The sequence below is a fragment of the Teleopsis dalmanni genome, chromosome 1, assembly GCF_002237135.1.
Source record: "Teleopsis dalmanni isolate 2A chromosome 1, ASM223713v2, whole genome shotgun sequence".
Taxonomy (NCBI): Eukaryota; Metazoa; Arthropoda; class Insecta; order Diptera; family Diopsidae; genus Teleopsis; species Teleopsis dalmanni.
This window is the reverse complement of record NC_051846.1, coordinates 3494794-3511167: the sequence shown is the minus strand read 5'-3', so window position 1 is coordinate 3511167 and position 16374 is coordinate 3494794.

Here is a 16374-nt window from a genome sequence, read left to right as displayed (position 1 = left end):
TTATTCAATACAATATATTTTTTTACTTTCTATAGATAAAATTATCTTGAAAGCTTACTTAATAGAAACTGGCAAATAATTTTAAACAAAAAAATTTATTAAAAATGCATTAGAATTCGATAAAAGTTTCTCGGAGTACAGTTCAGCTATGAAAAATAATGGAAGATATGTAATAAATCACAGAAATAATATAACACGTCGACTGATAAGCTCGTAGGAAACCAATGAAACAATAACTTTTTGACAAAATTTAACTGTCAAAATTTAACTGTGTTACTCCTTCAAGAGTAATACAATCATTCCAGCGCTTCTCCATATTTCGATACTTCTCTTATTATACCTCAGTTTTGGCAGTTACTTCCTTATTGGAACCAAATCATTTTTCCAGAAGCATTTTTTTGAGGTCTGTGTACAAGTAGTAATCGCTGAGGATCAAATTACTTGCAATTCGAGGTGTAATATATGTAATTTAATCTTGGTTTAACCACGATTTAATACACGGTATAATGTCTTAGTGAAAAAGGAGTTATTTCTTTTTCATATGAAACCGTATTTTCGCAATTTTTTTCTTCAAATACACCATTTGGACCCTGTAGCGATCGCTATTGATAGTATAGTCGTTTTCAAGATAGTCGGTGAAGAAAATTTCAGTAACATTTCAAAATTCAAAGGCCATAACTTTTTCAGTTATTTGTTGCTTAGGTGAGAATATACCGGCTGCTGTCCACGCAGCTGACTTCCCATTCGATTATGGAGTATAGTGGTGGATTTAACTTGTGTAAATCCATAAAAATATTTACACAAATTTATATCTTCATTTATATCATCATATATTTATGATGAAGTCGAAGATGAATTCTATCAAAAAACTTAATTTCAAGTGAACAACTTACTTCTACATGGCTAAGAAGATTCCAGGTCTGACATATGTGTATAGAACAACCATTTGATAAAAATTTATTTCATGTAATATAAAATGATAAACACAATCTCATCACTATTTGAATAACGCAGAAATAAATCGGTTAAGTACAAAATAACTGAAAAAAAAACAAAGCTACCAAAAGAATTTGACCGGATGTATAATTGTACTAAAATGTAAAATACCTCCATAAGTGTTTGTAATATACAACAGTCTCATGAACTTACGATCTCTTGCAATCAATAAAATAAAAGGGATAGTACATTGCGGCTTAAAGATCTATTGTGCTCCATAGTCGAATAAGAGTGTTTCTTCAAGTTCGATTTCTTTAATGAAAGACAGTATAGGATTGTCTTTCCTAGACTTGAATCCTTATGTTCCATAAAATACTCTCCAAGATATTTCTTTCGCTTGGGGATCAGTGTCGGCACATGATATGCGGTTTCCTTCTCTTCTTTACTGTATCTGCAGTCTGTATTAGATCGTATTCCTAACTTTGTTAGGTGATTATTCAATCTACAGTGACCGGTTAGTAATGTCGTAATAAATCTTAGATTATTCTTTGTTTATTCTATGCAATCCTTGAAGCGTTTCAGATTGTAAGTCCCTAAAAGTATTTTAGATTGTGATTAAGATTTAGATTGTGAACATAGTGCTCTTTCTTTTTCCTCTGCGCCGTTCAAAAGAATACATAGAATTCCTTTGCGTAGACCGCAGACGATTTTAAATCTATCATAATTCATGGTATATATCAATCAATAGTTGCTAACTATATGTCCATATCGTATTTAAGTTACTTGGAACATACCTTTAACTTACCTAACAAGAAATGTATTATGAATGATATATAGAGTGCTTAATATTAGAGTTCTACAAATAGAGTTCCAAATTTTATATAATTATCTATAGTTAACATAATTCTTATGTAGATGAAAAATAAATTTAGGAACTTAGAACAAATCTCTGTGGAATGCTTATTTATGATTAATTTCTCTTAGAAACGCTATCCTTTCCTATGGGTGTTCACTTGTATATATCTTGCTTAAGATATACAGATATCGGTGTTATTCTCAGTTATATCATGTTCTTAATGTATCATTTTCATTTATAAGTTATATCCGTTATATCTGTTTTTGGTAACTGGATTTCTGTTATATTTTAATATTATGAACGTAAATATGAGTAAAAAGTTGTAGACCAAACATATTCGAAAATAAATATATATGTAATAGTTATATGTGACTATTTTTGAATTATTTTTTAATTTATTTTTAAATAAGTGGTGATAACTGTAGGAAATATAAGACAAATTCAAAAGTTTTATTTGTGCATTTTAATATTCATTAAAAATAAATGTTTTGAACTTAAACTGTTCCAATTTCACTAAAATGAGTCCAAAAAAATTTAATTTTGAACATGTAATAAAAAGATTACATAAAAACCATTCTTCATAGTTCCAAAGAAGAGCTCCACTCATAACTCATTTACAACATTAACCTAACCAGCAGAAGTGGAAGATCAGAAGACATGCAAAAATTCGTATTCTAAAGCGCATAAAAACCGAGTGCAACAACAAATACAACCAAAGTCAAGCAGCAATAAGAAGACGACAACAATAAAATACCAAGAGAAATCTGGCAATCGATTGAGGTCACTTTGGGCTTGATGCTGCTACCACAGCTGCAATCATTGCTGGTCTCATTTCAAGTTTTGGGTTCATTTGATGTGTACGAGTACTCGTACCTTCACTTCTTCACTTCTTCAGCAGTCGAAGGTATTAAAACGAGCGGTAAAATAATAGTTTGAAACTGTTTAAGTTAGTAACTTTAATTAAGGCATTGCAACAGTTTCACAAGTTTTAACTAAAATAGCACAGAAAATTTTATATGCCTGTCTAGATAGAGTAGCAGTTGCCAGCTTAGAAAATTGTTGCGATACTCGTACTCGTTTAGTACTTCTAACTTCAAAGTTTCGAGAAACGGATGATAACAATTTGTATGTCAAACTCTTTTGTTTTAAAATTTTTTGTATAAATTTATGTTATTGCTTATTGCATAGATAGATAAAAGGCTGCTTCACTGCTAAATCGTTTCCTTTCAAATACCTTGAAAACGCGGCAAGATACTTCAATGTACTTGAAATAAATAAAATGAAGCTTAATGAACTTTTTGTGGCACAAAAGTAGCTACACACATAAATAAATGCATAGCTAATCATATGTACGTTTCTATTAACCATAATGCATAGCTAAATTGCAAAAAAAAAAATTAGTATTTTTTTTTTTGATAAATTCAATAAATTGTTTTTTAATCAATGATTTGAACAATTTAGTTGCTGAGTTTACAAGCTGCATGATTACAAGATCGCATTTGTTTCACTTACAATTATTGAACCTTCAAATTTATTGAAAGTTAATGAACTCTTAATAGATAAAAGTTTAAGATTGCATAGCTTAATGTTCGTTATAATAGGGCATTTAAAAACTTGACAATAATACTAGGCAAGATGTCTACTTTATTTTACTTATCTAATGTCGGCTCCTGTATTAAATGGTTATTTGAGTAATTGATTTTAAAAGAAAATGAATTATAAATTTGTTTTGCTATAATAAAAGTTTACTACAGTACGAGCATGTATAATTAAATGAGTTATTTACCTCATGTCAATAGTTAATTTATATTATTGTAGTGCTTTCGTTCGATAATTTATTTCATCTCTAAAAGTAATTTAAAATTATCTTTGCCATCATTGTAAACTCTGTTTTTCTGCAGATTTCCAATTCCAATTTATTAAGATCTTAATAAAATTTCAAAACACCTTAATGGGGAATAGTAATTTACTGATATTTGCAGTTACTTTTCAATAACTCCTTGAGAAAATAGGTACTTGAGGTCGTCAGTCTCAGTTAACTGTTAAAGTTAACTATATATTAAGCTAAAGTGCCAGTTGTGTGCAACAAAGCTCATCTAAGCACAGATAATGGTCCGTTATAATTTCCCGCCACGCTATATTATCGTTATCGTTGTAACACCACATGATTTGACAGCATCCCTAATCAAAATTATCAAACACTGCAAAATTTTGTAGATGTTGTAAGAAGTAATAACATTGTTAGTAAAAAAATTATATATGACATTAGCTTTCAGCTGATAGGCAGGGACAAAGAAAACTTTAAATAATTTTATGGACGTTGTAAATTGTTTTTAAGATCAATTTTATATAATTTTTGCTAGGTTTTAAACAATCAGAGAGGAAACTTTGAACACCATTTTGTCGATGTGTTAGGTTAGGTTATATCAGCGATCCCTAGTACATCCACTTAGGCCTATTAGCCCATTGTGTTACCGTATATGTAAGAAAACTCAACGTTTAAAACCACCTTAGAACTTTTGTCAAAACATAAAATGTTATTTATTGTTAGCTCTTGTAATTGATTAAGATTCTCAAGAAAGGGGGCTCCTAAAGAGTCGCCGCCCTGCATGGGCTGAACAATGTGTTAAATGGCATAAGTATTGCTACGAAAAAGCAACATACAATGATATATCTTCATATATCATAGCAGTCTAATATAGTTCCTTCTATATACTGAACAGGGATAGAGAATGGAGAATGTGTACGTATTTGAAGGCAACCCCTTGATTTAAATTATATTCTTAATTATATTCTTAATTAATTTGTTTGCTTTAAAGTATGAATATTCTAGACAAAATATTTTATATATCATCTATTTAAAAGTGTTCAAAACTGAATTGTTTTGAAAATATTAGAAATATTTAGTTAACATCATCTCTATCAAAAATAGCAGAAGACATCTTGTTACTCGCGATTTTCGTAAGTTCAATTAGAAATCAGTTTACATTTATTAACTTCTCTGTGATTCAGTTACAGTTACGTTACTCCCCCAGTAACGTAACTTCCTACTTCACTACCGTTCTCTAGCATCAGCTTAGATAAATTTATAATTCTAGATGTCTAGCTTATTAGTTTTTGCCCTACGCATTAGCGTGGGAAAAAATTTTACATTTTTATATATTAGGTATTAGGTATTAGGTTCTCAACACATGTCCTTTAGGGTCAAATCGCTGTGATCTTTGTTATTAATTTCTAAGAGATAGTTTTAGTCAGTTAAGATCTCGCTCGGCGGTGAGACATTTTGATGATTTTCACTTCACAGGAAAAAAATCTCTTCTTAGTATAATAGAACTACATACTTAGTTGAACAGTGAAAGGATAATTTATTTAAATATAAATATTATATTAAAATGGCTACTTAGGATTCGTCTGCTATCTTAGCTAATACTTAACTTAGGCAAATTACTTAACAGGAGCATCAACAATTACTTAACCATAATGACTAAGTGATAAAACTTAATATTATATTGGCTTAGCTATTTAGTCGATATAAAGTTGTCCAATTTTTTTGTTCGAAAACAAAAAAATATGCTTATTAAACATAATTTTTATGAATTTCAAATGGATTCCAATATGGCTTATGTTTGTTAGGGTCATTTTTGTTTTCAAAAGATTTTTTTTGGATCAAACAACTGCTGGTGTTTAGATCAGCAATATCATTTAACTTAAAACTTAAGATGCTGTTTTGTTTACAAGCACACATAGGTAGGTTAGGCGAATCGAATGTACTTTATTTACTTACTTACTTAGTTGGCCATTACAGACGTGAGTCGTGCTTGACCGGTTCGAGTAACCTCCGTCAGTCAGCTCGATTAGTTGCTTACTGTCGCCAGTAGGTATTACTGAGCGTCCCCAAATCATTGGTCACTTGGTCCTTCCACCAAAGATGCGGACGTCTTCTACCGCATTTTCCACTTGCGGGCAAATCGAATGTAGCAATTCTAAAAACATGTTTCAAGAACTAATTTATTGCATATGTTAAAGACAATAATTAAAGATACTGATATTTTCGTTACATATATTGAATGAAACTTAATTACAGTTTTCTATATACTTAAAAAATTATTAAGGATATGTACATAATAAAGTAAATTGACTCAACTAAAATAAACTGCTGATTTGCCTGAGGGCTGCTCAATCAACTATCTTTCTTGTTGTTAGTTGATTAGGTGGCATATATTTATATTAGATGCATTCACATAATCAAAATATTAGAAATCTGAAAAGAAAATAAAATGATGCACGCAAAATAGTAATTCAAAATGCAACTTCAACAATACAAAAAGCCGTTTTGAATCAAACTCATCATCAATTATATTCAATCATTCAATCAAAAGATTACATAGTAAAATATTGTTATACATTTGATTACATAAATGTATGTATTTCATAATATTTTTATTTATTTTGCCTTAATAAAAATTATTATTATTTTTTTAATGAATAGTGACAGTTGCAAAATGTGTCTTTTCATTTCGCAGTTACTTAAGTAAGACGGATAAGTAAGTTCGCATGAAGCTCTGAGCATAAAAAGATTTATGCGAACTTTGACTTTGCTGGCAGTTATCTTGACTTGTGTAAGCAGATACATTTGGCATCTTCAAAATGCTCTTGCGGTTGGTTATTAAGTAATGTGCAACATGGTACGGCAAACAGTTTTCTTTGACAAACAGACAAAATCACAGATACAAATACAATAAAAGTTGTGGTTACAAAGTGAACACAAGCTTTTCTGAGCTAACAAAATAAACCAAAATTGGTTACTGTTCCGTTTATCATTTTTATTTTATTTTAGTTTTTATTGTGATTATTTTTTTTAATCATTATCATGTTATACTTTGTGTCCGGTGAACTTTTTTATCTAACTATCATATTGCGTTTTTTGTGACTTTAATGAAATGAAAACAAACAAAGCGTTGACTTAATTGAACTACATTTTTGTATCTTTTATTTCGAGTGGCTATTATGAATGCGTGTATAATTTCTATTACCACACGAAAGATACTTTTGTGACATATCTGTGTTAGTGTTGCAGCTATTGAATTCAGTTTTTTTCCTCTGTGAGATATGCATTATTTTAATTTTCCATCATTATTTAATTTCATTTTGATTATCATAATTTATATTGTTTTCGTATTGTTTCACATTTGATTTGAATTTAATCAGTTAACATTACATTATAATACTTGTAGAGATAAAAAATAACATTTTTTTTAAATATTTTGCATGAGATACTTGCGATCAGGCCATCCGTTAACAAGCGCAATTTTCACATTAAAAAAAATTTATAAAAAATGTTAATAATATCTTAATATATTATCTACAACAAGGTTAACGTTTTTTATCTTATATAAATTTAATATTACATTTCAAGACAATATGTGTATATAAATTCCATATGCAAAGTATCTGGAAGAATAATTATAAAATTTTTTAACTCATAGTTTTCATAGTACCCGTATTAAAAAAAAGTCAAATCAATTGGACTACAATTCTCATGTCACAGGAACTTGAGAAATATGCGCAATATTACAAGAACATATATCCGAACAACGAACATTTTCATCTGCGAGAAGTTGTTGCAAGGAATTGCATTCGAGGCATACTGGATAGGACGAAAGGTTCAGTCAAAGTTGAAAATAGTGTACTAAAAAGTTTAAGTGAATTATGATTTTATTTTAAATTTGCTAAATATATGAACTGATCAATATATTATTAGTTTAATTTAATTTTGATTAAAACTTTAAAAGTTAATAAAATAAAAAGAAATAGATTTTGAGCTCTTGAAGCTTTAATAACTTTCATATACATTAATTACTTAGTCATTTATTTTAAATTACAACAAAAATCAATTTTAATATTTTTTAACATAGAATGCATTTTAAATACATGTGTATTACCGAAACAGACTTGTAACAAAATTTTAGGTAATACACAAGAATATATTTTGTCAAGACTTAGATTTTAATTATTATAGTTTATAATCTCTCCAAAGTCTTTCTTAAATTTCTATATCTTTTTCATTCTCACGTCTTTCTAAAATTTCTTTATATTTTCAAAGGAAAAATATTTTTTAAATGGTTCTACACCTTTTTTTTTATAAACTGGCAGTTTTTTCTGGTGATTATATATTACGCTAGATGTATTTATAGACTTTAGATACGGTGTATTCTCTTGATGAATGACCCATTCTCTTTCTTTATTTCTTAGAATTTTTATGATTTGATCCTTAAAAGCATCAATAAAAATTTATAATATATGCCATCAATGGATTTTTGATTTTTAATCCATGCTACTTAGTAGTGACAGGCTCTTATAGTAGAAAGTCCCTTTCGGATATATTAAGACATTCTTTTGCTTCAACGGTATTATTTTCAGTGAAAAAATTTATTTAAAGATCACACAAATCTATTTCTTATTAATTGTTTTAGAAATATTAACAGTTGCTTCATATACTCATAAACCACTGTAACTTGTCACTTAATGGTTCAAATATTATATTAACACATTTATTGTATTATGGGAATTGGTGTTTTGGCATGGACAAATTATTTTTTATAAAGTGTCTTCTGAATGTTAGTCCAAAGAAATATCATCCCAACTATGTACCACTTCATTTACCAGTTCCTTTAGTCAGAATACCTATGAAATAAGTATCAAACTTAATCTGTATCGATTCAAAAAAAAAAAATGCTTTATATAATATATACTTCGATTTCATAAAGATCCAGAATTGAAAGAATAGTTTGTCCACAAAAGACACGTAAGTACAAAAAGTTATTAATATCGTCCAATCTGATCAACAGTATATATAATTAATAGAAGTTCTAATGTTTTATTTATTATTTTATGAATTTTTTGACAACTTTGTTATAAACTTTTTTGTTATGAAGAGAATGATATGAAAATAATTTAAAAACTTGACTAAAATCATAAACTGAATCTTTATGTTATATATTAATTATATTAATTTTATTATAGTAGTAGAATTAGTAAAACCTAATTGTGACTATCTCAACTAACTACTTTTAATCAAGATATTTATTTATTGTATCATAGTAAATATGAGATCGTAATAAATCGGCATAAAATCGTAATAAAATAAATAAATAGTAAACACTATCCATAATATTGCGTTCAACTATGTGTTAGAAAAAAAACATTCCCATGCATTCCCATTTTTGAGGTATTACTGTATCTAGTATGAAACCAACTTAAACTTTATTACAATCAAACACCATCAGATTCTTAGGTTGTGTGCATGTTGTTCTAAGTTGCGTTCTAATTGAGGGAAATTCTAAGTTGTGCCGATAATGTAGTGAAGTGTTGGTATTTAGAATAATTTCAACGTGGCTAAGTCGAGACTATGGGTATGTGAGAGTTTCCAAAAAACTAAGTCTATTTCTTTTCATTGACTTAGCAATATTATTTTGGTAATTTTCGACGTTTGCATAATTTTAAAAATATATTGAAATGCATATTGGCTGTCAAAATGCAACTCGTACACTTTTTAGAACTTTGTTGCTAAATGTGTGCAGTACAAAAAATCCCAAGGAAAATCCCATTTAGTTTAGCATGAACTTAGAACAACTCGCACACGACCTTAGTAGATTTATTTGAACTAATATAATTATAATATACATTGTGACCGAAAAGTTTTCGGAGGTTCTCATTTAAAATTCGCGCGCTGTATATTTTTCGATATTTTAAGTTTATGTAGTTTGGCAGCACTGTCCTTAATTACTATGCCAAAAATGAGCGCGATCTGTCAGACAGTTCGTTTACGGCAGCTGTTGAAACCAGTTCACCTCAGTAGTGCGTTGCGAAAAAAACAATGGAAAAAAATATTGAACAAAGAGTTTGCATCAAATTTTGTTTTTCGAACGAAATTTCGTGTGCAGAATCGTTGCGAATGCTACAAAAGGCTTATGGGGAATCAGTTTTATCGAAAACTCAAGTTTATGAGTGGTACAAAGCCTTTCAGGACTGTCGTACGACCGTCGAAGACATGCCGCGTTCTGGACGACCTTCGACCTCTACCACCGACGAAAACATTGAAAAGGCAAAGGAAATCGTGTTCAAAAATCCTCATGTGAGTGTTAGAGAGATAGCACGAGAGCTAGGCATCGGTCGTGAGATGGCTCGTTTGATTTTGGTGGACAATTTGTGTATGCGACGTGTCAACGCCCGGCTTGTTCCGATTCACCTCAATTTGTTCAACATTATCAACGATTTTAAGGCCAAACATTCAATAAATACCATCGAACAGCCACCGTATTCACCTGATCTTGCACCGTGTGACTTTTTCCTGTTTCCCAACCTCAAATTACCACTCAGAGGAACGCGTTTTGAATCCATAGAAGACGTAAAACAGAATTCGCAGAGGGAACTCAAAGCCATACCGGAAAGCGCCTATAAAAAATGTTTTGATGATTGGAAGAAACGTTGGCATTTGTGTATCGCTTCTAATGGAGCATATTTTGAAGGAGATAAAATAAATATTGATGAAGATTAAGAATTTTGCGTTTTATTTAAAATTTCCGGAAGCTTTTCGGTCACAATGTATGTATATGTTAAATATATAATATGTTAATAAGCGTTAGATTGTTTTATTTATTCTTAATAAAAAAAATATTATTTTTAAAATCTTTTAAATATTTTTAACTTTTTTCACAATATTTTTAAATTGTGCTAGCTGAATAATTTACAACTAAATATATAAAATGTACTTATATTAAAGAAAAAACAACTATGTATAGTTATAGTTACTTATATTTCTTGAGATCTGCTTTATTTCAAAAAAAAAAAATAATAAAATGACTATAGATATAGTTAGTTGTTTTGTGTTTGCTTATAACACAATGTAAAGTATCTGGGGTTTGTAATAAGTATTGTTGAATTAAGAAAGTTATATTAAAATTTCATATTAAATGCAATTAATTAAAAAAAAAATAAATATTTTACATATGGATTGCATTTGCATTTTATCATTAATATTTTAAAACTTTTCAATAATAATGAAAATTCCATTTTAAATGTATATTAGTCTTAAATAAGATATACCTGATATCAAATAAAAAATTGATAATAAAAAAATTAGGTATTGCGTTAGGGAATTAATTAAGCACACTTTATAGTAATTTGAAATGAAATGCAAATTTTTAATTACCTAACTAAAGCCACGTAGTCTGTGCCAAAAGTATTACACGGTGAATTTAAATAAAAAAAGTATGAAAAGCAAAAAATATTATTTAGAAAAGCAGTTACGAGTATCATTAAAACTAACATTAAACAGTCATCTTGATTGTAAATTTTTTTAATGATATTTAAAATTATACTTTTTTAATATTTACAATCAAAATAAATTAAATGAAAAATTAAATCAAATTACTGCCATAAAACGAAGTGCAAAAGTTAAAAAAGCGACAAAAACATTCGTTTTTGTGTGCACATAAAAGCATCTAAGCATCTATTATATGAAAGGCGACATGCACCTCTGCTTTATAATAGATACATTTCGACATGCATTAACCCAATCCGAAGATTTGTCTGCATTGACTCAAATGAACACGTAAACCTGACTTAATCTGTCTCAACTTGTTACAGTTTAAATCGAAGAAAAGTGAAATGAAGCCGGTGCCAAAAAAAATACGAAAAAAAAAATTTATCGTGCGACTTGTATCTTGTAAGCTAGCAACTATAAACTTTTAAGCCAAGTCATAAGAGCAAATCGAACTAGAGAAAAACCACCTCAAAAATATTTAACAACAATAAAACCAAATTAAAAAAAGTGTTTACGATGGCGACATATAGTAACCAAGATTTTATGACCAAATGTAATTATACCCACAGATACAAAATGGCAGAGTGCATTTCTTATTGCATTTAAATATATCTCGACAAATACAAGACTTCATATAATATATCGATAAGTTGGTGTATCTGTGCATATAGCTTTGTGGCGATACACTGCAAAAAACTGGCGCTGCATGTCATGTTTCAAAACTACTATAAGCGTGACAAACGATTGAGTTTTGTTCATTAAAACATTTAAGTATTGGAAAAAAATAGTTGTGAGTAGCGTACCTGTATATTAAAATTAATAATAGTAAGATGGAGATGTATGTGCTAATATATCTGTTAAAATTATTGAAAAGAAACTTGTTAAGCTGGAAACCGGAGATGATACGGTTGATTGACTTTTTTTTTTACAAAGCCATAAAAAAGGCTACTTAAGACAAAAGCCGCATGTGTCATCCCGTACCAATGCGGTACTTGTTGCAACAACATTGCTGCCAAAAGGCGATATTTTCAATCAACAAAATTTAAGTAACAAAATTTTATAATAATCTTAAGTATAAGCTAATTTAATTAATAATAAAAAATTACAAACGAATGCAAATTTCTGATCAATTATTAAAGTTATTTTCAATAGCTTTAGTCATAATCATTTTCCAGTTACTTAGTGTGAAAGATAATATATAATAAAAGTAACTGTCTGCAAAAGCACATAGTAAAAGGTTATCAATTAAGTGGTTCTAATTTGACGGTACTGGGATAGTAAAATTTAGGTTACAATAAATTGATAGACAATATCACATGTTTGCTATTTTATCATCATATCACATAACGCCTATTTTTCATTTGGGGAATAATAGATACATCAGAAACTTTGTGTTGATCTGCAGAGATCCCACCTGTGACTTTTGATCTGGGTTTTAGATGTAACCATTCTTTTTTTGAAAATGATGCAGTTGTAACAAAAACTGGATTCTAATCGCTACAGTTATATGATTCCCTTTTTTTTAGCTTGAAACTGTAGGTACATCATTGTGGAAGATCAACAGGATGGTGATATATCCTAAACAATATATTTTATATTTTATTTGTGAATCGAAAAATTTTCTAAACATGTTAATTCAGATTTTGGTGAGGTAAATTGACTACCGGAATCAAGTGATTTGTTGCATACAAGTAATACTTTTTTAAGTTTAATAAAATATTTATTTGCATCAAATAAATAAATATTCCAGATATATCTTCCAGATATATATATATATATTATTTTTATTTTTAATTCCGTTAAAAATGATGAACGAATATTCGAAATAATTATCGTCGAAATCTTTATGATAAGCAGTATGGTATTTGCTTTCATCAACAATTTTAAATTGAATCAGGGATCAGACGCATCATCAATTGAATATGGTGAATGTTCAAAAAAAAACTCCAAAAAAAGTGAAGCAAACACAGATTTTGAATTTCTCCCAAATCTTCTGTCTAAATTCGATGATCTGTATTTTAGACATGCCACTTTTCTTTTCCATCAGTCTCGCAAACAGAGCATTCACTTTGAAGAAATGTTTAGACCTTCTCGATGTCACAGAATTGGATAAGCTAATAGAAAACCTACTTACTTACTTAATTGACCATTACTTACGTGAGTCGTCCTTGGCCACGTCGAGTAGCCTCCGTCAGTCAGCCCGATAAGTTGCTTGCTGTTGTCAGTTTGTATTACCGGGTGCCTCCAAATTGTTGGTTACCTTGTTCTTCCATCAAATATGCGGACGTCTTCTACTGCGTTTTCCACCTGCGAGTACCGAATTAAACAATTTTCTAGCCGGAGCACTCCCCGAATGCTCCTAACACCTTCTCATCACTGTTGGTAATTGTTCAGATTTCTACACCATACAGCAAAACGGGTATGATAAGAGATTTGTAGAGCGTGATTTTTTTTGTCGAGAGAGGGTTTTATTTCTCAATTGTCTACTTAGTCCGAAGTAATATTTTTTGGCAAGAGTGATTCTACCTACCGTCTTTCGTTGCAAAATGTAAATCTTCATTTAGATTGCTTACTACTAAACTGAAGATGCCTTACACTAACACAATCTAGTTTTGGCTTTTTTATCTGATTTGTCTATTCATTTGTTAAGTTTAAACTTTTGAACACTCAAAGATTCTTAATAATGATTTTTTCAGTAAACGCTTCTATGCCAATTTTTAGTTGGCACTACTAAAAATCTGATATCATTTATGAACGACACTCTAGTCATTCTGGTTAACCCATAATCCATGTCTTCATTGCAAATACTAATTCCTTGTTTTCATCGGCCAGGTTGTCTTATAGGCTTCTTTGGCAATATTTGGACTTAGAAGAAAAGAGATAAAGATAATTAGAAATAAGATGAAAACCATGAATATGTATATTAGTGTAGATTCTATGAAGAGCAATGGACTAGGAGCAGGAATATACAACTTTAAAATAATCATAAAGAATGTAGTAATTAGAATCCATCTCACCAGAAGTATTTTCATTCAATGTAGTTAAATATTATCTTGAATATATATAAACCTTAAAACAAAAAAACTAATCACACCCACTCTTCATCTCAACTGTACTGACTTTTTTTAACATTTTTCTAGGAATAAAATTTCTTTTCATTAACGGCTGAAGCTTTCAAATAATTTTTTTGGTAAAATATTTGATAAATTTACGCAGTTTTGAAGTCTTCTGAAGACTATGAAGTCGAATTCATTGAACTTAAAATTTTAGCAATTTGTTTTGGTCTGGAGTTTTTATGTGCTTCGATTTTATAGTTTTTAATTAAAATAAATTATTTATAATAAAAAAATTTCACATAAACAATATAAGTATAATTTTGCGGTGGTATTTTTAGCAAAATTTTGATAATAAGGGGATTTTTGAGTAAAATTTCCAGCTTGTGCCAACTTAAAACTGGTACTTCAGCTGCAGCGCAATAAAGTTGAAGATAAAAATATCTTTTTCTCGATTCATTTTGCCTACAAATATTTAAGTAAAAATAGTTAAATAAAAATAGTAGACAAGAAACGTACCCAAAACGTTGAGAAATAATTTTTTATGACAAATTAATAAGAAATAAATAAAAAAAAGCCATAATTAAAAAGACATTCAATGAGTTAATAAAAATTATAAATCAAAAATTTCTTAATAAAGTCTATCTTTCATATTTTGTAATTTAATTTCGTTTGAATAACAACTTTTAACTTGTACTTGTGTTTAACTCGTACTCGTATTATCTAAATGGATCTGTGCAGTTTTTTACAATTTTTTGAGCAAATTTACTTAATTGTGGTTCCCACAGAAAAAGTATCTCAAATTGCTGTTTGGGCGAAAAATGTGCAATTACATTGTTTTATTATGCATATATTTCACAAAAGTATATACTACATTTGGTTTCGTACTTTTATTGAGATTTTCTCTCAATTAAAATCTGTTTTCATTGTGGGCTTAAAGATTTTTCTTTAGAAAGTTGAATTGTTGCTGAGTAAAATATCATCAAAATTATATGAAAACGATCGTATTTTTGCATTTTGTTTTCATCTACTAGCTATGAGTATACTATATGTGTTATAATTATTTAGAAACAAATGTATATTATTTTCTACACTGAATTTTAGTAATCAGTATAACTATTTCGATTAATATTCACATTTTTAATATTTTTTGTTATCTGTAATTTGCTTTGCTTTCAAAGGTTAAATTAAATGCTTTTTTACAATTAAAATATTTTTATTCAGAGTGTGAAGTATTATTAAAAGCACACACTTAAATTTTAAATTATTTAAAAAAAAATATATGTATATAGTGCACTTTTGTTAATCCAGATAATTACATTTAAATGATTGTTCAGAGTGCCTAAATATCTAAGTGCTTAAATTGCATAAAGATGTTTATGGGCATCGATAATGTTAAAATTACCATTTATAAATTATATAGACAACGAATAATATATTTACTATATGTGCTTAAATAAAATATATACTGTTTGTCCGAGCAATAGAGATTATAATGAAGAGATTGCCGGAAAACTGGTTCCCAATTTACCGCTATGAGCAAATTATTTGGTGTCCCGACTATCGAGAGTATATTGAGTTATAATAAAAAGGATAGAGTTTATTTGTATGCAGTCAAAGTAAAATGTCAATATTTTTCTGACTACATAGTAGAAATTGAAAGATCTCTAGGTCAAGGCCTTTAAAAATGAGGGGAAGTGGTTTAGTTCATGAGAGTCGGGCACTCACTTTCCGGGGCGCCGGATTGTGGTCAGTGCATAAGCATTTCACTCCTCTTTGTCTAGTAGAAATAGAAATTTTTAAAACTGAAATAATATACCTAATTCATATAGTGTTAGAAAGAATTTAATGAATTAAAACGCCTTGCCTTCTTTGATTGAGTGCTGTAATGTCAAAATGATAGTATATATTTTTCTGTGGATATGGTTTTAAAATGAAGCTCACTTAAAAGTGGATTGACACAAAATATCCGAAATTATAAATAATAGTACAGACAGTACTATTATGGTCGAAGAAGCTTTTTGGCCATTATTTTGTTAAGAATAAGTTTAATAAAATTATTATCATCCATCCAAATAGTTATAGAGCGACCGTACCTAATGTTTTATAAAAATAATTAAATAGAGCCCACATTAGAGTCGATTATTTTCATTAGGACTATATGAAGCATGGATCCTGAAAGTGATGATGCTGTGCAGGAATAA